Source organism: Ambystoma mexicanum, chromosome 10, assembly GCF_040938575.1.
Source record: "Ambystoma mexicanum isolate Mex_15411 chromosome 10, UKY_AmexF1_1, whole genome shotgun sequence".
Taxonomy (NCBI): Eukaryota; Metazoa; Chordata; class Amphibia; order Caudata; family Ambystomatidae; genus Ambystoma; species Ambystoma mexicanum.
The window spans coordinates 241,388,929-241,410,150 of NC_090932.1; the positions used below are offsets into that span (position 1 = coordinate 241,388,929).

General features: G+C 42.6%; 1 protein-coding gene across 1 annotated transcript in view; it reads left to right on the forward strand.

Annotated features, from left to right (window-relative positions):
- Positions 1-21,222, forward strand: part of CLSTN2 (calsyntenin 2) — a 3,665,407-nt gene that overhangs the window by 328,697 nt on the left and 3,315,488 nt on the right. The gene's annotated exons all lie outside the window — the stretch shown is intronic.

Sequence of the window (21,222 nt, forward strand, 5' to 3'; positions counted from 1 at the left end):
AGATAGGGGTTTACATCGTTAACAACAAGCATTGACAAAGCTAACAGTTTGCGATTTTGTCTGGGCATGGTATAGATATTTGCCAGCACTGCAGTAATGGTACTGACTTGCCATTAATGATAGCAGATACAAAATGGTGTGAATATCTGGGCATACAGTGTTTGGCAAATGCCTATCTAATACCCATATGCAAGCCAACACTGTTGGCTTTACCAATGCTTGTTTTAAAAGGACCTCAGTGAAGGACACACATACAGCATAAACATCATGTAGATGACAGCACACCAGCTTAAGACATTTGTATTACACCAATAGCCTATTTACAGCTCTAATTAAGCCATTGACACTCAGAAGACTGTTTTGAAATACAAAGTTTGGTCACAAAGTTTGATGTTATGTATTGCTAGGTCTAGCTCTCTGACAGATCCCAGGAGGATGTGTTTGGGTGGTGAGGGGCAGGAAGTTGGGTACTATGCCCATATACATTAGAATGGACATGGGCACTTGATGGGTGTGTAAATAACCAAACAACATCTACAAACTTTGTGACCCTCTTCATATCCTTTCTCCCTCCTAGCTGTGCTCCAATGTAATAGTGTTGGCAATTAGGTCGTGCTCTTGCAGCACCTAATATGCACAACTATAAATGCCAGTAAACAAAGTATGGAACAAAGGCATAGGGGCATCCAATTCCTTGTTATGCTCATGCAATCCCATTTAGTGCTGCACGTGTGCTATTACTCAAGTTAGGGTCAACCAGACGTCCCTATCCTGCTATGTTATGTTATATGCATTTATAGCATGCACGTTTATTTTATTTATTTATTTTCATTTATAAAGCGCACAACCGCCCTCGGGCATCGTGGCACTGTTGAGAATGCTTAGCTTGGTTACATAAGTGCATGAAGACAAGAGTCAAGATCAGTGGCAGAAGAGGATGATGCCTTGCCCATATTGCAGGGGGCAGCATACAAAACATGATGCATATTACATCTTACAGTCGGTTTCTTCAGGTGTGAAGGTCAGGTGGGCGGCTTGGTTAGAGGGTGCAGGGTGAGACAGAGGATGAGGCATATAGTAGGGCGATCATGGGGGGGGAACACAAGACCAACAGGCGACTAAGGGGGAGGGAAGGGGGACACAAGACGAACGGGCGACTAAGGGGAGGGAGGGGGGACAAAAGGCAACGGGCGACTAAAGGGGAGCGAGGGGGGACAACATGGCAACAGGCGACTAAGAAGGAGGGAGGGGGGAACAACATGGCAACGGGCGACTAAGGGAGAGGGAGGGGGAACAACATGGCAACTGGCGACTAAGGGGGAGGGAGGGTCGACAAAAAGGCAACAGGCGACTAAGGGGGAGGGAGGGTGAAAGACACCTGAAAGGCATCTTGGCGTGAGGATAAAAAACAGAACATCTAAATCAACCAGTATTCTAGAATGGTAGCGCTTTAAGGTGATGGCGAAACTGCAGATTGTGCTCAGTATGCCTCAGACAGGCTGGGAGATCATTCCAGAGCTTTCTTAAAGCCACCGAAAAAGCGTGGCCTCCCACCCTATGGAAACAAAACTTAGGAACCACGAGCAGACACCCGCTGCTGGAGCAAAGCTCTCTAGCTGGAATATAAGGCGCACATTTCTCCTGCAGAAAGACAGCACCCACCTGATAGTAGGCCTGGTGGGCCAGCCATAGAGACTTGAAGATCACTTTCCTTTTCACCGGGAGCCAGTGAAAAGATCTCAGAACCGGGCTAATATGGGAACCATAAGGGGTGGCAGTGGCCACCCTGGCCGCAAAATTCTACAACAGCTGAAGGCGATGAATCAGGCCGATGGGCTGGGCTAATTACAAAGCCTTACAGTAAGGTGGATGGTGATAAGAGAGGCAACCACTGCTGAATGCAGGTGTGCAGGCAGAAAAGGCAAGATCTTACGAAGGACCTTCAACAGGACATGTCCTGTCCTGCAAACTGTGTTCCCCCCATGGGCGATAGAAAGAGAAGAAAAGAGATAGACACCATGATTTTTCACTACTGTCACTGGAATAGGAAAGACACCCAGTGAACCAGTCCAGAAAGAAGACCAAGAACACACTTCAAAAGATACAACTACCACCAGAACCTCAGTCTTATCCCTGTTAAGTTTAAGACAGTTGTCACTCATCCAGCCTCTCATGGCCCCCAGTCCCTTGTAGCTTTGTTTGTCCAATCTCCAAAATGTTATCAATGCTTTCCATGCAAAAGGAACAAGAAGAACAATCAGGCACATAGCCGTTTACTTTAGGGTTTGCAATTGATAAGCCAATTATTCATTCCAATGCTGAGAAGGAGACGTCTTAACACTCATTTGGAAGCAGTCCAATTTCTCTTAATTGTTGAAGAAAACAGGGTTTGGATTAAGTCGGCTACTACTGTGGAACATGTTCTTAAATGTATGTAGAAAATGGCTAAAAAAGTTTGGGAATAAATGCTGCTGTTATCCCCCATCGCAGTACCAAGGAAAACAAAAAGGGGAATGCAAAATGTCAACAAAACGACACTGAAGCAAATACCCCAAGAAACGCTAAGTCCGAAAATTGTGGTCATTGTTATATATGTTTATATGCATTTTTGTATTAATTTTGCATACCATGAGTACATATGCCCCTCCACTGAGACCAAATTTGGGGAACACATGGATAGTAGGATCATTAGTATGGTCCTCGTGAGGTATGTAATCACGTGTACCCATCTTTATGTTTGTGCACTTGTGTTTTTGTTACTTTTTATTATGGTTGCACACTCCTAGCTTTTGTGGCCTTTTTTTACTTTTAATCCATGCAGATAAGGAGTAAATAGCTCAGCCAGTTGATACATAATGGACTGATGCACTTTATTTGATAGACAGTGACCTGCTGGCCACCTATGGATGCATGCATGCCTTTCCCCTTCTGTAATGGCTTGGCAGGCTGTAGAACGATGGTCTGGAGGGTTGCCCAGAGCAAAGACAGAGGTTAGGAGTATTTCTAAACCTTCCAGCAACACCTCTTTTGTTTTGCACCTATTGATTCATTCCATCGTACATCTTTTATTGAAAACACATTCCAAATGTTTTCAGTTTCACATATTGTAACTTGGTTCTGTTGTGATGCAGCTTACGCTTTTATGCTGCGCATGGTTTAGTATTTGTCTTTAAAGTCATACACATATAAATGGGCATTAATGGTGCCACCATTGTATAAAAGGATCTATTTAGAGAGGTTGAGCAAGTAGTTACAATGTGCCAATATATTCCTCTTACCTTACTACCTGGGATGAAGGGACAGGAATTCAGCTGGAATTTCTCAACAAGTTGTAATTGTCTTGAGCTTTCTTTTTTGGCCAACAATGCTGTAGCGAATCCTGAATTGGCCACATTGTTTCCACCGAATTTACCAAACTTTTAAAATATTAGAGTAAACAAGTTTGAGAAAGAATATTTGCCTTTCTGTGTATAATAAAGCTGCTGGAACTCTTCAACTGTCACTGGGAATGTTTCAGAGAAAGTGGAGGGTCTGTGGACCGGTGTCTGTTGCTGTTTGAGAGCTGTAGCATGTAACTTACTTTTCTGCGTGTGGCTTTTTTGGTTGGTGCATTTAATATATGTATGTGGAGAAACAGAAAGAAGGAATATTTAAGGTGTCTGTGGGCCTCATTCTAACTATGCCGGTCCGGTAACAACGGTGTCGGTAAGCTTACCGGCACCGTTGTTACCGGACCGGCACAGTACGACTCTGTGGGTGGGTGCTGTCCGGCCTGCCATGGTCAGACCTGGCGGCAGAATGGCATCTGCCCACAGAGTTTCACGGAAGCACCGGCACCATTATTAAAGGGACTCAAATGGGAATGGGGATTGACAATTACCGGCACCTGACTTCTGGGAACGCCAGGGTTGTAATCCCCCGGTGTTTCCGGACTTGTGATGAGGCCCTGTTTCTGTTTGAGTGCTGGACATTTTACTTTCATTAGAGCATCAGGGCTTTGTGGACTTTGAAACAATAAATCAATGGATGTTGCGTATTTTATATTATAGTCATGAACATTGGAAAGGTAATTTAAGACAATGCTTAACAGAATATTATTGTCATTTTTGTGTTGAGATAATTTTGAAAGATTTCATTTTCTCTGCAAGGAAACACAATAAAATTTTTTTTTTGTGATGCTTGATTGATCATCCGTCCAAACACAAACAGTTTATTTGCCACAACCTTGAGAGAACAGAAGAAAATGGTTATGATCACTGGCGGTGGGCCTTATTTGCACAGAGATACACCATTGATTGTTTTTAGAGATTTCGCTATTTCTCAAAGCAGCACACAGTTTACAGATTGAGGGCACACCTTTTGGGTCCTTTATTAGGGCAATGTCTGTAAACAATAAAAAAACATGTTCTATAGTTGATTATGTTTACATCATATATCTTGGTACAGCGAGTATTGATGGTAATTATCATGGAAAGGAAGCAAGAAATATCCTACCTGGTTAGAAGCTGTGCCAGGTAGATTAATTGTTGGTAGTTAAATGTGCTAAGAAAATAGATAGTCTAGTTGCAACAAAAGAAATTGTCACTTTAAAATAAAAAGCTAAATAAAACAATGGAAAATAGAATCTCTATATATATTAAAAAAGATATTTGCAGATGTGTGTGTGGGGGTCTGTTCGAAATGGTCAGCATACTTGCCAACATGCTACAGACCTGAAATCTGACACGTGGGTGTGTTCCATAGTGTAGACAATGTAAACAGTATAAAATATAAATGTTTCTAATTTTTGTGCTATGCAATGCTTGGAATTTGGGAATATGTGTGTGTCCGGTCAAAATGTTCACCATACTCCCCAACACAGAACAAACCTGACATTTGGCATATTGGTAGGTTCCATGGTAAAGACCATCTAAAAAGTATAAAATATAAATGTTACAATTCTTTTTTAAGCGGTCTGCAATGCTTGGATATGTGTGTTTCTGTGTGTGTGTGTGTGTTTAAAATGTTCAGCATACTTCCCAACATGCTACAACCTTGGAATTTGGCATGTGGGTAGGTTCCATGGTGTAGACAATGTAGAAAGTATAAAATATTCTTTTTCAGATTATATTTTTAGATGGTCTGCAATGCTAACCCCTGCCGTATGGCTCTTCGCGCCATAGTCATGCTATAGTTCTATGTTAATTGTTCCTGAAGTTCAGCAGTTCATGAAACATTCAGCACTTCATTGTTCCTAAACTTTCCACACTATCAGAATTCTAGCTGATATCAGCGTCACTCACTTTTGAAGTCATGGAGGTGACAAAGTACAGTGCTTTTGTAGCAATTCGGATGACAGGAAACGGTGCATGTCTCTTCAACAGTGTCCACCATGACGTTGTCCGTCACATCGTGGCAAATTTCTCATGATAATTACAGAAACTTAATTTCCCGTGGAAGTTGATGAATGTACGCCATCTCAACTGAACAAAGCTTACATGCTTCAGCCATACACATACGGGTATGGCACCTCAAGCTTACATGCTTCAGCCCTATATGTACAGCACTTATGTTGAGGTCTCTGCTGCTTTGGCTGTAGATCGGGATGCCAATATTGTTGCTGCACAATCTGAACACTCCAATTCAAAGTAACTGGAGCCAATTTACGGGATTCATGCTTTTCTCATTGTCAGATAAGACTGGACTGTACCCCAAAGGTAATAATATCACATTGTATGTGTCCAAATATAGGTGCACACTTACTAAAAAGAATGGGGCAGTATAGCTGCCAGTTCAAATGCCAATGATTAGAGAAGAGGAGATCTTGGATCGGTCGACTTTAATAAAAAGCAGTGAACAGCATTGCAGAGAATACCACGTGAACGTAGCTGCATGATGACTTCATCACTTCTTTGATGATGTCATCAATAAGGCTGGCTATACATTTAAAAAAGCTTGGAAAAAACTGTAAACGAAAAGAGAAAAAATAAAAAGGAAAAAAGGGGAATTTCAAATAATCACTGAAAAGTAATGAAAAAGAAAACAAATACTAGAAAATGCATATAAAAAATCGACTGAATAAGAAGTGAAAGGAAGAGAAGGAGAAAAGGAAGTGGCGGGAAGAGGTTGGTGGGGTAGGCTAGGTAATGGGATTGGAAAGGGAAATGGAGAGGATCAAAATTGGGAGGATAGGGAAAGCGAGGATAATTTATCAAAATATAGTAACCACTGATGATTCAAACTGAGATGCAGTAAAATGATACACACATGTTATTATGACAAATCAACATGAGGCTTAAAACGTGAATGTGCCTATGTATATATCACTGTGATGGACACAATGCAACTGTTCAAACCAAGCAGCATTGTGGATGCTTGTTCTATACTATTTGTTCTAGTACCTAATATTCACACTCTCTAATGAATAACGGATAACGGGTTGGGCAAAGAATTAACATGAGTAGCCACTTTGCAGAATAACATTAACATTATTGTGTTTAAAAAAAGGCATCCATGTCTATAATACTTTGATAACATAGGGAATATTACTCTGATATGTTCATATGACATGCACACAGTCATCTGTATCCACCAGAAGACAGGAAGCGTGTGTGTAATATTTATTCAGTATTCAGATTTAGGCTGCTAAGCTCATACGCATAGTGTTGATATACAGACTAAATACTGTAATACTGGGAGGTATTAATGACCAATTTAATTTACATTGTTTTTTATAACGATTTCACATTTCTTTTGACATAGCTTTATCTCTTAGAGAACACATCTCTCCCACTCTCCGAGTTCTCCACTGACTTCCGTCAGCGAGTTTCCTTCAAGTTGGTGCATATTAATCATCAAGCGTTCTATCTACAACAAAGGACCTGAATACCTGAGCAAAGATGTACTCGTCACATACCGAACAAAAACCCCAGATTGGCTCAGTATGTCTACTCATAATTCCAGTGACCAAATACCTCGTATGGGGGCACCTCCTTCCACAATTTGGAACTCTGTCCCTGTAACCATCCGTTGCATAGAGGACCACCCCACATTAAGAAAAGCATTGTAATCCTGGCTCTTCCCTCAGCACCCCTGCATACATAATCCACCCTACTAAATCTCAGCACCCCATTCCCTCCTTCACAACCTTATCATCATCCTTCCTTCTCGCACCTTTGCATTCCTAATATGAACCACTTGCACCAGCACAACAAACAACCCCATCATGAGCTCATCCACCCCACAAATTCTCAGCACCCCATTCCCACCCCCTCACACAACCAACACAACCCATCCATCAGTCTTCTTACCTACTATTTTCAGACATGCCGATCGACAAGAGCCAGTGAATTAATTGAATTGAATCAGGCTTTCCCAGCATAACTCTCTCCAGCACCTCCCACAGCCCAACTGTTAGCTGAATAAAAACGACTCTAGGGTCTCTTAACTCAAGCTTTTGTAGCACCTTACGAAGACCACTCTTTCTGGTATTTTACAATGTAGGCTCTCCTAAACATAGGCTTCTCTTTCCCACAAGAACTTTGAAGCCTTCCGTTACTCACCACTCCTTAATTTACACCCATAGGTGCTCAGCCTCTGCATCAGGTTCCCCTACCTTACCAAGCAGTAGGGGCTAGGTAGTCAGAACTCTCCCATGCAGAGAATCAGACACCCAGGGGACTCAGGCAGATGGGAGATTGCAGGGGGATTAGCGTGTGGTTTCTCTCTGGCGAACCGGGGACTCCAGGAGACTGGCAATGGCACAGACGGCAAGATCGATTTTCCATAGCTGACTATGCATTATCACCAACATGCTTGATGCCAACTTTGTATTATTTACTCAACAGAAAATGGTACAGACAAGAGGGCATAGGCTGGTGGTATCTGGATCTTATCTTGCAGTTGTGTATGATTGACTGCATGTTAGCCATCGTGGTGGGTGTCCTGCATAGAGTGTACAGCAGTGCCTTCCCCTGTAGACAGTTGTTTTAGGGATTGACAGGCTTCTTACATCAACCTTGCACTCTGTCATGCTGCAACCCATAGATTACAGCTAAATCCCACGTCGGTCCAGCTGTCACATAGCCACTGACGCAGCACGCTTCCTTATGCCTTTGCAATATGCGCTGCATGACTAAAAATGGTTGTTTTAAACCTAGTAATTCTCTGCTTATCACATATTTGGCAATACATGTACGCCCATATTGTACCACTTCTTTCACTTACATGGCTGCTCAGACTACGGTCTTGCAAAGAGTATGCATCCACCACAATGCTTTGCGCCCATACCAATGGCAGTAGGCACTATACAAATAACATAACATAGCATTTCAAGCTATCTACATCATAATTCAGCAAGCTGACAACGTATTAGGCAGACTAGAGTACGGCTAAGGTCATAGCCCATTTGGAATCTACACCTCCCTATTCTCATGTGCAGAGGGCTTCTATAATCAAGGGTGTTTCGATTTGATCACCCAAGAGGATACAGGAAGGGATGCCCACTGAAGCAAGTTGATTTATCTTAGTTTCTGTAATGACACTCCTTTTCACTCTGAGTTATCACATCCACCTGTCTTGTCCAAATCATGTTATTTCTGGTACTACTAATGAAATCCTTAGTTTAGAACCAACACGTGTTTTGTCTCGTGTCTCCCCCTCGATGCACTGTGTGAAAATAGGTGGTCAAAATTACCAATGTAGATGTGAAAGGCCTGGCAGCCCACCTCTCCCACTGTGCCCCACATCTCTTCACCACTCAAATGACCCTCCATGCACCTGAAAAGACATGGGCATTGAGCAATGTTCTGGCCAAGCAAAGTCAAATGCACCATAAGTGTAAGACCAGACAGTCAGTTAAAAATGATAATATGGGGCATACGTCTTGAGACCCAGTAGACCTCCTCCTACTTAATGGATAACGCTATTCATCCACCATTTGTTTCACGATGTCAATTAGCAACAAATCCCTCCCTAGGCATTTGCCATTCAGGATTTTGAAAGGCTACCCTCAAACATACTTAATATGTTAAGTCTCAATGAATGGCCCATACATTATACATATGTTGCTCTCCAACACAACACCACACAACACAACACAACACAACGGAAGTGTGATCCTTACCATCATCCTGTCCCACACATCTCATCTGCCCCACCGGCAGAGGAATGCCTCATCCTGAGGTTCTGTCTATTTAGCTGTATGTCTCTTGTGCTGAGTACGGCCAGGGGAGGCCGACATCAGGTTTGCAGATAAGCACACTGGTGAAGCCCTAAGAAAGATGATTTGAGCATATAAAGACTTGTGGCATGAGCATACAGACGCTACCAACATGTCAGGTGCAAGCCTTGCACTCTGCCAGTATGCCAACACTCCCAACTACTACTTAGTGCCTGGGCACGCTCTCTACAGACATAGAACTGCCCACTTGATGCCAGCAGTGCAAAACGCTCATCTAGCACTCATCTAGCTGAAATATTTTCAGGAGTACAGGCTTGGAGTGCAGGACCTTAATGTTTCTTTGGCCAATGATTTAGATCCAGCAAATGCGTTAATCTTCTCTACTACATCTTTTGGGAAGTCACAAAGACAAGTAGCCTTTCCACACTTTTCTTCCTTTTTCCCTGATAGTCCTCAGGGTATTTTCCTTCACTTTACCAGCACTCTGGGCAACATCAATGCCATATGGGTCGATGAGTAAACCTGTCCTGCAGATGAGAGTTGCACGCCTGTAACTTGTCTATCTCCTCTCATGTTTCATTGTAGTCCATGAAGCTTCCAGCTACCTGCCTGGAAAGACCTGCAGTCTTGTTCTCTACTTCATACATGCATCCTTCCAGTTGGGATACTTTCCTGCAGATATCTGCCAGAGCGATCACCGTCTCACTCAAACCATTGGCTAGTTACATCGGGATTCCCCCCTTGTGGTGCAAGGGCTTCACCTATTTGTCCATTGGTAAAATGGGATTATCTGCTAGCCTGCTTGTTGTTTCTTCGTTTTATCATTAGACATGATATCCATTGCTGTATGTTAATATTGGGGGATAGCACAATCTAAGCTCAAGCTTCTACTTTGCTTATGAAATTCTGGCATTCCCATAACTCAAATTGTTACATTTAGGATGACTGCTACAAATAATCAAGGACTCAGTAGGTGATAATTAGGAGTTCCTATAGATATTCAATATCCTGGAATCTGGCATGATGCCAAAATGGGCTGGTGGCATGGGTGAGGGGGACTGGAAGTGACACCTATTGACACAGAGCTGGTGGCATTTCAGAGGGGATTTGAATTTGGTGCTTTTACCTTGAAGCCTTTCCTGGAAGCTTAGCAGGGAAGATTGAGCAAACAGTGTGTTATGGAGCAGAGGGTTCGCTCCTGATGGTGACAGCAAATCAAAAAGAACTGAAGACAAACTTTGGAGGAGGGCTTTTGCACTACCTCACTGGACACAGTGTCCAATGCTAAGACTTGAATTGGGTCTGCAGACTTTTACCTGCCAATATATATACTTTTGCAGGAAAATAAAGTGAACAGAAACAGGTAACATGAAGGACTTTGTATAGTATACTATATATTACTAAGAGCCTATTTACTCATTATCAGTAATCGGATACTATAGAGATGCAGAATTTGATCAAAACTTAAGACAAGAATTAACATCTTTGATAAAGACTCAAGGAATTGTACATGATTGGATTATGTTGAAGAGCAAACTCTCCGCAACATAACGAGCTAATATGCTAAATGCCTGTTAGAGGCTCTCTTTTGCAGCAGTATATAGTACAGAACAACATCTTTTTCTTGTTGTTTGTTTTTATTCAGCTGGGATCCGGGTTCGTAGTAAAATCCTGCAATCATGTCATGAGTCACCAATGTGTAGTTCCCAAATGAAGACGGAAAGGCGCATGCACTTAAATAATGTAATGGTTGATGAGTACATGCTGAAGAGGCAATGAAGTTGTTAATGTTTCAAACATATTGTGATTTGCTTTTTAAATGAGCACATCTGAGAGGGAGACACACTCAAGATGGATTTTGAAACTAGGCTGCCTGAAAAGAGGTCTTAACACATAGATATGACACTTAAGACATTCCTTATTTGAACAGACCGGCTCTCGGCGACTCTCAGCCCTTTCTCCTGCCCCCCGCCCCCATCTCCTTACCCGTTCCCTATGAACCATGTTGATTTCCCACCTGACTCCCTTGTATCACCTTGATTTGGGACTTTCACTTGTTTGTTTATGTTACTTAAGTGGATAAACCGGCTCCTTACTCAACAGTCTTGGGAATACCCTACCCTGCTAACATTTGGACTATATGGACAGGGGGACTGTATTTAACTTAATTCATGTAATTTAACTTTCATTTTATGCAACCCACGTATATCCATGGTGTTATCTTGTGTTACCATTGAATTTATTTCATGCCTATATTTTATCCCTCTAAGGGACCACACCCCTGGGTTTTTCCTCCACTCGGTCTGTTTACTTTTGTTGGCAAACCTCTTTTCCTGTGCCCATCACACACGGTCTTTCTAATATAGGTTTACAAGCCAGAACTATTGCATTAGAGTACACATAGGGGGAACTGGCATATGAGGAGGGATACCCAGCTTTTGGGTGTTGTTTGGTTATTGGCCTGCCCATTGACTACCCATGGCCATGCTAATCCCTATGGCCATTCCCAACAAGTTCCTGCCCTTTCCCACCCAAAACACCTCCTCATGGGAACTCTTTGAGCTTGCTTTAATCAATCCTCACCATCAAACATTGCACTGGAAGAGCCTTCCAGTGTTTTTTTCAAAGCAGTCTTCTGAGAGTTGATTAGTTAATTGGAGTTGTAAATCCGCTACTGGTGTAATAAAAATGACTGCTTTCAGCCCCCCAATTTATAAACACTCTGTGTGTCCTTCACTGAAGTCCTGTTGGAAACAAGCACTGGCAAAGTCAACCATTTTGGCTTGTGTATAAGTATTAGGCATTTACCAGGCACTACTAGATGCCCAGGTACTCACACCAGTTAGCACCTGCTACCATCAATGGGCAGGTTATACAAGTACGCATTGCCTGGCAAGTGCCTTTGCCTTTGCCATGCCTATACAAAAGCCAAAACTATTGTCATTGCCAATGCTTGTTTCTCTTTTTGTGTTGGCCGGACTTATACCTTGTGGTGGTTTACACTTTGCACAAGATCTTGTGTGTGAAACACGTAGGGGATTGTTTGAATACAGATCTCCTCGTCTGTTTTCTGGCTCTTTTTCTTGTAGATTTCTTTTTGAGATAGGCCTGCATGAAACCATTTGCAACATCACACCAAAATACAGCAATTAATAAATGAAATGTGTTTTTTGCACCAACACGTCTAGTGCTCGCTTATGATATGATTGGTTATTTATAACGCACTTAATACCCAGAGGTTTCTAAGCACGGACCCGGGATCAAACCTGTGTTGCTCTGTGTCCTCTTGCTTCAAAGGCGACCACATTGCCCCTGAGCTATCCTCCCAAGACGCAGCTTAAAGGGCATATGATGCTAATTGGGGGACTGCATTTGGTATTAAAACGCAGCATCTTCACAAGTGAAGGTATCGGTTGCATATAGTGACGTCACCAGGCATTTGATGAAAGCATTGGAGCATCTGAACCTGCTGCTGACATCAGCTGCACGCGCCAGGGGATGTATTCCATATGGCGAAGTCCCAGGAATATAGTTGCATTGATGGGGAATCGGAGGCTTCAAGTGCCAGCAGGCGACATTTGTCATTTAAATTGATTCCTAAAATTCTCTATGAACACTTCCATCAGCTTCCAACCGGCATCACTTTCTCGCCAGTCTCACCTTTTCAATGTGTGGTCGTTTAACAGTTCTAGCGACATTTCCTGCCAGTTTCAACCTGAAGCGCTATCCTCTCAATGGCCAGTTTCTCGGTGGCTCTGGACATCTTTCCTACAAGTTCCAGTATTCAGCACTATTCGTTCTTAGGGAAATAGAGGGCAGTGAAAGCCAAAATTATCCACAGCGCTTGTACAGAGGCTTGCAAATAGCAAAGAGGAAGCGGCTGTCAAGGAGGTGTGGGTGAACTGCCAGTACACTACCACGGTCAAGAAGAATAGACAAATGGTCCCAAAACACACTGCGCCAAAAATGCAAGAATTTAAATAAAGTAGTGTATTTATTTTAGTTGATCGGTCAGCCTGACACGAGTTTCGAGCCAAAAATGACCGAATTCTGTTGCTTTCTGTCCAGCGCCCAGCCTCGGCTGCATCTGTGAAGCATAAGTGTTTGCATTGGTAATTTATGCCCCTACGGTTTGCATTGCAATTTACGCCCCTACGGTTTGCGATTCCAACCTCTGTATTAAGCCTCATGAAAAGCCATTTCTGGCTCGAAACACGTGTCAGGCTGACCGATCAACTCAAATAAAAACACTACTATTTTTAAATTCTTACATTTTTGGAGCAGGATGTTTTTTGACCATTTGTCTACTATTCGTTCTTAGTGTTAAGTTTCCCAGTGCCTCTAACATAAATCCCCACATATTCCAATATGCAGTACTTTCCTCTAACTGTTCAGTCTTTCAACAGCTTTAGAACCTGTTCCTATAAATTGCATCATGCAACACTTTTATCTCCCGGTCTCATTCATCAATGGTTTCAGGAGCTATTCCCACAAGTTCCTGCATGTAGTAATTTGCTCTCAATGCATTACCAGTGGGAAGCTTGTTCTTCTCAATTTTCAGTATCTCAAATTTCAATAGCAGTAATTGTGTTTCGGGTTCTCCCTTCCGGCCTCCATGTGCCTCCCTTGATATGTATGTTTACCACTCTTTGGTCATGGTCTTTCCTTCATGATTACCAGCATGTTCCTAGTTCTCCCCTCCATATGCGGCAGGTTGAAGATGGATGTGGCCCTGTGCTTCTCTTTCTCCTCTGCTGCTTCTCCGCCTATGCCTGTTCATGGCCTTCTACCCTCTCTCCACTTGCTCAGCTAGGAATGGCCACTGAAACTTTGGCAGTTCTCCTGCAACCCTGACCCTCTTTTTGTCTCTGTGCGGTCGCACGTTACCTCTCTTCTTTGATCTCCCTTCTCTTCTCCTCACACATGGTTATGGGCTTGTTGCCCATCAATACCCAACATCTTCCTCCTGCTACGCTCTGCTCCAGCTGCAAACTTGCTCTCAGCTCTTTTTCCAGTTGATATGTGCGAGGAGTGTTGTGTCTCCCCCAATCAGGATCCTTCTCTCGTATGTTCCAGAACATCTCACTTGATCACAGACATGGAACACACACTCATGCAGCTTCAATGGTTGAACGTTGCAGAGAACACATCAACATGGTGTTAGTGAGGCATGTGAGGTTGCACATGGCATACAAGGCTGAAAGCTGTACAAGTGGGGCTATGCCATACCATATGCCCTTGGGAGCATTGCTGGAGCATTTGAGTCTGCATTTGCATTATGACTGTCAGAACCTATTGGCTTTGCCAATGTTGGATTTTAACGCCTAGTCTGAAACTCTGTCAAATGCTTTTGTAGTATTTCTGAATGATGTTACGGTACAAAAGTGTTCCAAAACGGGCCTGTGGTTAGAAGAGCTGTGTTATGATTAAATGGGCATTCGTATGATGCTGAAAATCAATTAAAAATGTTGTAAAAGATAAGCTAGTGGCATTTCTGGAATCCAGCCAGTGAAACTCGATGAATACGAGCGCATTAGTACTAAGATTGCTGGAAATTCTGAGCTGAGCCGATTTTCAAGAATATTGCAAGCAAAAGGGTTATTTACTTCTGGCGGTATTCCTGGACAGACATCCTTTTCGCTCGTTATGGCTCCTTAGTGTTGAATAGCCATACAACATACAACCATTAATTTCTACTCTATTGTTTATTAAACGTTCTCTCTTCTTTCGTTGTTTTTGAACGACAGGAAATAACAGAAGGTTCTTTGCAGTTGGGCTTGAGGAATTGAGAGCCTGGGGGATCAAGGGCAACATAGCATTCTGGAGGGTGTTGGTGGCACACACATATGCCAGTAAGATAGCTCAGCGGGTTGAGCGCTCACTGCTGCGATCTGAGTGTGAGCTGCAGGTCGCAGGTTTGAATCCCAGCAAGGCCAAATCAGCCTTTCATCCTTCCGAATTTCGGTTGGGTGATATTGTATGTAAACTATGTGCTCTCTAAAGCGCTTTGGATTAAGGCTATATAAATAACACATCATTATCTCTCTCCTTCTTCCTCGCATAGGTCTTGATATCGCCACGTGCTTGGACAGGAGTTATTGACATGACTGATTTCTTTCACTACCTCCCATAGTCCTTCCGGGGCACCATCAGACACACACTTCATTGACAAATTCCACACCAATGCTAAGTGAAGGCATGTGTAAAATATGAAAGAATTGCATATGGACACACTCATGGATGCACAATTCTGTATTTTAGAAAGACACAGTGGGCCTGATCCACAAACACGCCTTTACAGCTGTTCGCACAAGTAGAACAAAAAAAAAACGTATTTTAGCTCAGAGTCAATTTACATAAGATTACCACTGATTGTGCAAAGTAGTACATTGAACAGGTGCCTGCAGAACATGACGTTTGTGGGTGTGTACGTGGGGGATGCGCTTAGACCACTGTAGAATGCATCCATGATTCATAAGGAATGTGGTGCGTGTAGGCTTCCCAACGACACTGCTCCCATTTTGTTTTATGTTTCAATTTCTGAAGTAGGCATGGTCATCTAAAACTCCTATCTTAGGTGGCGTGGCCTTCAAGTTCTGTCACCTATATTGCTTACCATGTATCCACACGGGATGGGGGCTGCACCTTCCTAGGCCTGCAGCTACTCAGGATCTGGGGCCAATGCTTGGACACCCCCACATCTTAAATATGACTATTGGACCAGCCTGTTCCTCGATCGCACTCCCAGCCTGAACCTCCATCTTCACTCGTGCCCCCTCTGAATCCAGGGACACTTGCAGAGTGAACACACACACAGCTATACCTTTAAAAGAGCGAAGATATGTGGATCTCATGAATAGAACTCATGAGAAACCATTAGTCAAACAATATGTGAGGTCACAATTATGTTACACTTGGGCTATGAACATTATCTTAATTGGTTAACAAAACAGACTGAGAGGAATGTATTTGTCAAATTCTGATTGGGAATTCATTCTTTAATGAACTGTATGGTTACATGGAAGGACTCAAATATTGAATCATCCCCGATGTGTCAGCATCCTACTGGGGTTGTGTACCATTTCATATTTTAGTGACCATTTTAAATGATCTTTGATGGAACTGACCATTATTTAATCACTTTAAATGTGCACCTTAATTGAAGCTTTAAATCTGAGCAAGTCAACGCATAGGGAAATTTGCCAATCTGTGGCAACAGGGTTCCTAGCCCGAGCATGGAACAGAAGGTGGACATTCCTCATATAAGGCTGAATGATTTTCATGTATGTATTTTTGTTATTGATGAACATACATTTTGCTCTTTGTCTTTTTACATAGTATATGATGTGCTGGTGGATTGTATTTATTCTGTACATTTTATTACAATTTGAGGTTTTATGGAATGTGTTTTCCCGAAACACACTGAACTGAACTGAGCAAAGACATGAGAACCACCCTTTCCTCAAAATTTGAAATCACAGCAAGAGTTTACAGGGGAACTATCAGTGTGTTTCCTTCTTTTCAGTAACAGAAAATAAAACACTTTGACATAATTTACATAAACATACCTGCATGAACACTATCATCTGCTGATCCACAATATCAATCGTTTCTAAAACTAAACAGTTGCCCACCAAGATTCATTCACTGGTCAATTAAAATATTCATAGAACTTTAAATAGTATGACTTATTTGGACTACTTCCTTTAAACAGAGAAGAAGAAGAAATGTAGCCTGAACATTGGCTCCACGTAACAGGAAAGGCTCAGCCACACGGCAGGGTGTCACTCCATTATCTTTGCAGATGGGTTTCAAAATCCTTACTTTGCCTGAAAAATGACTAGGGCAGAAAAACCATAGGGCCTAATTCACAGAAGCGTTTTATAATGGCAAACCCCCATTGGAAAACGCTCTGTGAATCGGGGCCATACTCTGTTTACAAACAATAATTGTTACACTGGCATTTTCTTTTGTCCCAAGGAAATTCGTCTCAACTTCCTATTACAGCTTTTACTTTCAATTGATCGAATCTTGCCTTTAAAAGGCATCCTGCAGCCTCCCTGATAGTCAGGAAGTCAAAATAGGAATGATACCCTGGAATACTCAAAATTAAAAAAAGATTTCAGGCTGCTGATGTTCCCCCAATTTTCTCTTAGTAAAGCAATATCGATATATTGCTGTTTATTCCATTGCACTTTTCACCAGCTAGTTCCCACGGCTGGAGCCCTGCCTCACCCGACACATCCGAGGGAGACGCCACCACATAGCTACATCACCACATAGCTACATCACCACATAGCTACATCACTACATAGCTACATGAACTCATTTCTGGGGGAACCTAAAAGGGAATTAAGAGACTTCTTAGCTACAGGTGGTCAGCCAATTCCAACAATTTTCTAGAAAAAGAAGCCTTCACTGTCACAGAGTTATGGCAAAAAGTACTTGATCCTAATTTTAATCTTAATGCTGCTAGTGGTGTTAAAGAGGGAAGCCTATGTACCGTTCTCCAAGATATCCTCTCAAAGATGTTCAAATATCTACTCCGACAATACACAGAGACCGGTTGCTATAGTTCATCCAAATTGCAGAGAAAACCCGTTTGCTGAGCAAAATCAGAGCAGCGGCTAACAATTCAATGGTCACTCTGTAAGGATAGTAATATTGTATTTTAATTCGAAAGAATATTCAATCATCATTAAAAATAGTATCAGATATTAAGAACCACATTAACAGGGGTAGGTCGCACTGGGTAGAAAATACCTCACACTGATGTGGTGACAACAGACACACCACTTAACAAGGAACAAGCAATCAAAACACACATCTGTGTTGTGTGATTGTAAAGTCTTGCGTTTCATGCTCTTTCGATTAATTTTGAGCACAATGGGCCTCATTACGAGGTAGGCGGTAGCCATGGTGCAATTAGTCCATGGCTACCCCCTTACCTCATTCCAGGTCCGGGTTGTCGAAATAGGGACTTACCGGGTCATTCCGACCTTGGAGGACCCGGTAAATCCCCATTCCGAGAACCATTCACCATTCCCATTCGAGCCCTCACAGGACTCAATGGGAATGGGGATGGAGCTAATAACGGGCCAGCTAATAGCGGACCCGTTATTAGCTCCCTGGTCCCTTACGGGCTCCCGCTAAGGGCGCCTGCTAAAACCAGGTGCCCATAGTGGGACCCCCTAAGGGACCTCGGAATAGGGTGGTAAGGGTTTACCGGCACCGGTCTCCTTACCGGTACCCGTTAACCCTTACCACCCACCTCGTAATGAGGCCCATTGTGCTCAAAATTAATTGAAAGAGCATGAAACGCAAGACTTTACAATCACACAACACAGATACAGTAGAACATCTGAGTAAATATATAATACAAAATGAGGAGCAATATTAATAAAGCTGAACTGACCTGACATGTTTCTTTCCCATGTACACATCATTATATATCATTAGAGGGAAATTCTTCAGGGGTTTAGTTATAAGCAGGAGCATCTCTGTCGTTTGTTGTGAGCAATAAATATTATTCTGTCCAGATACGTGGTACTCAATGGTAGCACTTAACAATGTTAGTGAGGGCACAGGGGTGTCAATCCGCCAAACCAGCTTCACCATAGGGCTAGTGATTCATCTTTGTGGGCAGGGGACCATCAGCCGAAAAGTCGAACGTTTTTAGATAAGGCATACGTCTGCCGTCACTAGGGTCCCAAGTATGTAACTTGACCCCGTTAGAGATTATGTGTGTGGTATTCGACGAAATAGTGATACAAATGTTACATACGACTGGTGTCATAATTCGGCGCTAGTACCAGATAAGCATATGGTAGTCCTCACAAAGGTGTTAGAACATCGGAATTCTCATGGACACCAGCATGTCCATCCTATGCACGATGTTGTGTTTGCGGTAAATCATTAGGTTTCCACTCAAGCTGTGGCAAACCATATTACACATTTATACAACATGACTGCTGTCATTTTTGCGATATATGTTTGCCTCAGTGGTGTGAACCTGAGGCTCTGCAGAAGTTATAAAATGGACACAAACCATGCAAAACAACTTTAGTTTGGAATAGTACTGCATTGAGACAATACTTTCATCTCAGACTAACTGAAAAATCTAAATCTAAAGATCTATGCGACTTCCCATACTGTAATTTATCCTTCGCTAAACCAAATATGTCCTGCTATTTGAAAACAGCAGTAGTTTTCTTTTTGCAAATTCTCATTTAGTTCTCTTGGCAGTACATGACTGGTCTATGCAACATTCTTTGCAGTCTGATTGCTGTTTGAACTGAAATGACGGTGTAGCCCGAGTATATTAGGAACAGAACGGGAAGTGCTTTTCCTTTCAGGGCAACACTGTGTGCCCCCAGCAGACCCTCTGGAAGTCCATGCATTAAAAAAAGAAAGGGAACCACGACACATCCCTGGTGAATACCATTGGTGGTAGCTATTTCCTCTGTCAATTACCCTTCTGCACCACACCGTACTCTCACCCAGGTGTCACCATGCGACTCCTTAATCAGATGCAAAACGGCACTGCAACAGTTTCTCGACTCGAGAAAAAGAAAATGGCCACCGAGGATCGGTAGAAGGGACTACACGTAGCCCCATCTCCCTTGCCATAGCGAGCATTGAAATGAATGGAACAAGGAGAAAGGACTAGAGGTAGTCCCTTCTCCCTTTCCATGGAAATTATGGTCGGGACCGGTGTGAGATGCACGCCGCAACCTCGTTGGGATTATCATCAGGTAAGGCCCCGAAACGCACCAATCGGTACGTTTATTTTATTGATATTTTGCCACGCCGCGTTCTAATGATAGGAATTGTCTGTATATTGTTGATTTTAACCTTGTGTGTTTGGTAGGACTTTAAGTTCTGAATAAACTTCCATGAACTGAACTGATAGGAATTGTAGGGGGGAGCCTTGATCTGTGATCCCTACTCTCGCTCTGAAACCATCCTGGTAGATCGGGAGACAATCCTCAGACTCAATCCATTCCTGTATGATCCTCAACAGCCATTTTAAAATTATTTTCATGGTTGCATCCAGCAGGGAAATAATGCCTAAGGAGATGAAGGATAGCTCAGGAGCAACACGCTTGCGTTGAATGCAAGACAACAGAGCGAAACACAGGTTGAAATCCCGATGCCGTGCATAGAAACCACTCACTGGTATTAATTGCATTATAAGAAGAACAGATATAAGTCTTCATGATCCAGGACTGATTTATACCCCGGTTTGTAAAGTGTGATTATTATGGCTTCTTTGCACAATCTTGGAATCAAACCTGCTTTTACTATTTATTTATACAGAGTGGTTCAAATAGCTGCTAGCAATCCAGATGCTTTGTCAATATGAAAACTAACAGTGCATATGGTTCTAGGGTTTTATTATTGTTCAATCTATACGTTAAGCCTGCTATTTCCACTTCCATCAAGCTTCTTTAAGGGGGTAAATAAAGCTGAGGACCACCCTCCCAGTTTATAATATTTGTAACATATCGATTTTGTAGGAACCCTTGCCATGTACCCGCCCTAATCTGGACAGCTGAATCATCAACTGCTGTTTGCCAGATCTGCTAGCCACCAGATACCAACATAATCTGCTGTTCCATGACCAAAGTGCATGCACCATATTCTGCCAGATCATGTAGTGAAATTGCTACATTGGACCATTGAAAGTCCTCTTAAAATGGAACAAAACCCCCTCTGCTTTTTCTACTCTGCGCTTGGGGGTCCCAAAATCCCGGACCTGAATGAATTCCAAACCCCATTTCCTCTGCAGATGTTATTTAAACACCCTTTTTACTTTGCTCATTATTTCCCAATCCTGTACATGTTCTCCCACCTGCTCTGACAGACATTATTTCAATGTCCTCGAGCACCTGGAAAGAGAGCACTTTATGCCAGTATGCAATGTGCAACTCTTTTTGAATAAGGAGCAGCAGACTTCTCCTGAAAGAGTCAAATTGCTGCCTCTTTTTTGGGTCCATACTATCCTAAGTCCCCCCACTCATCCGTTTCATCCCCCCACCCCGCTTTTCTAGTCCTCCTGG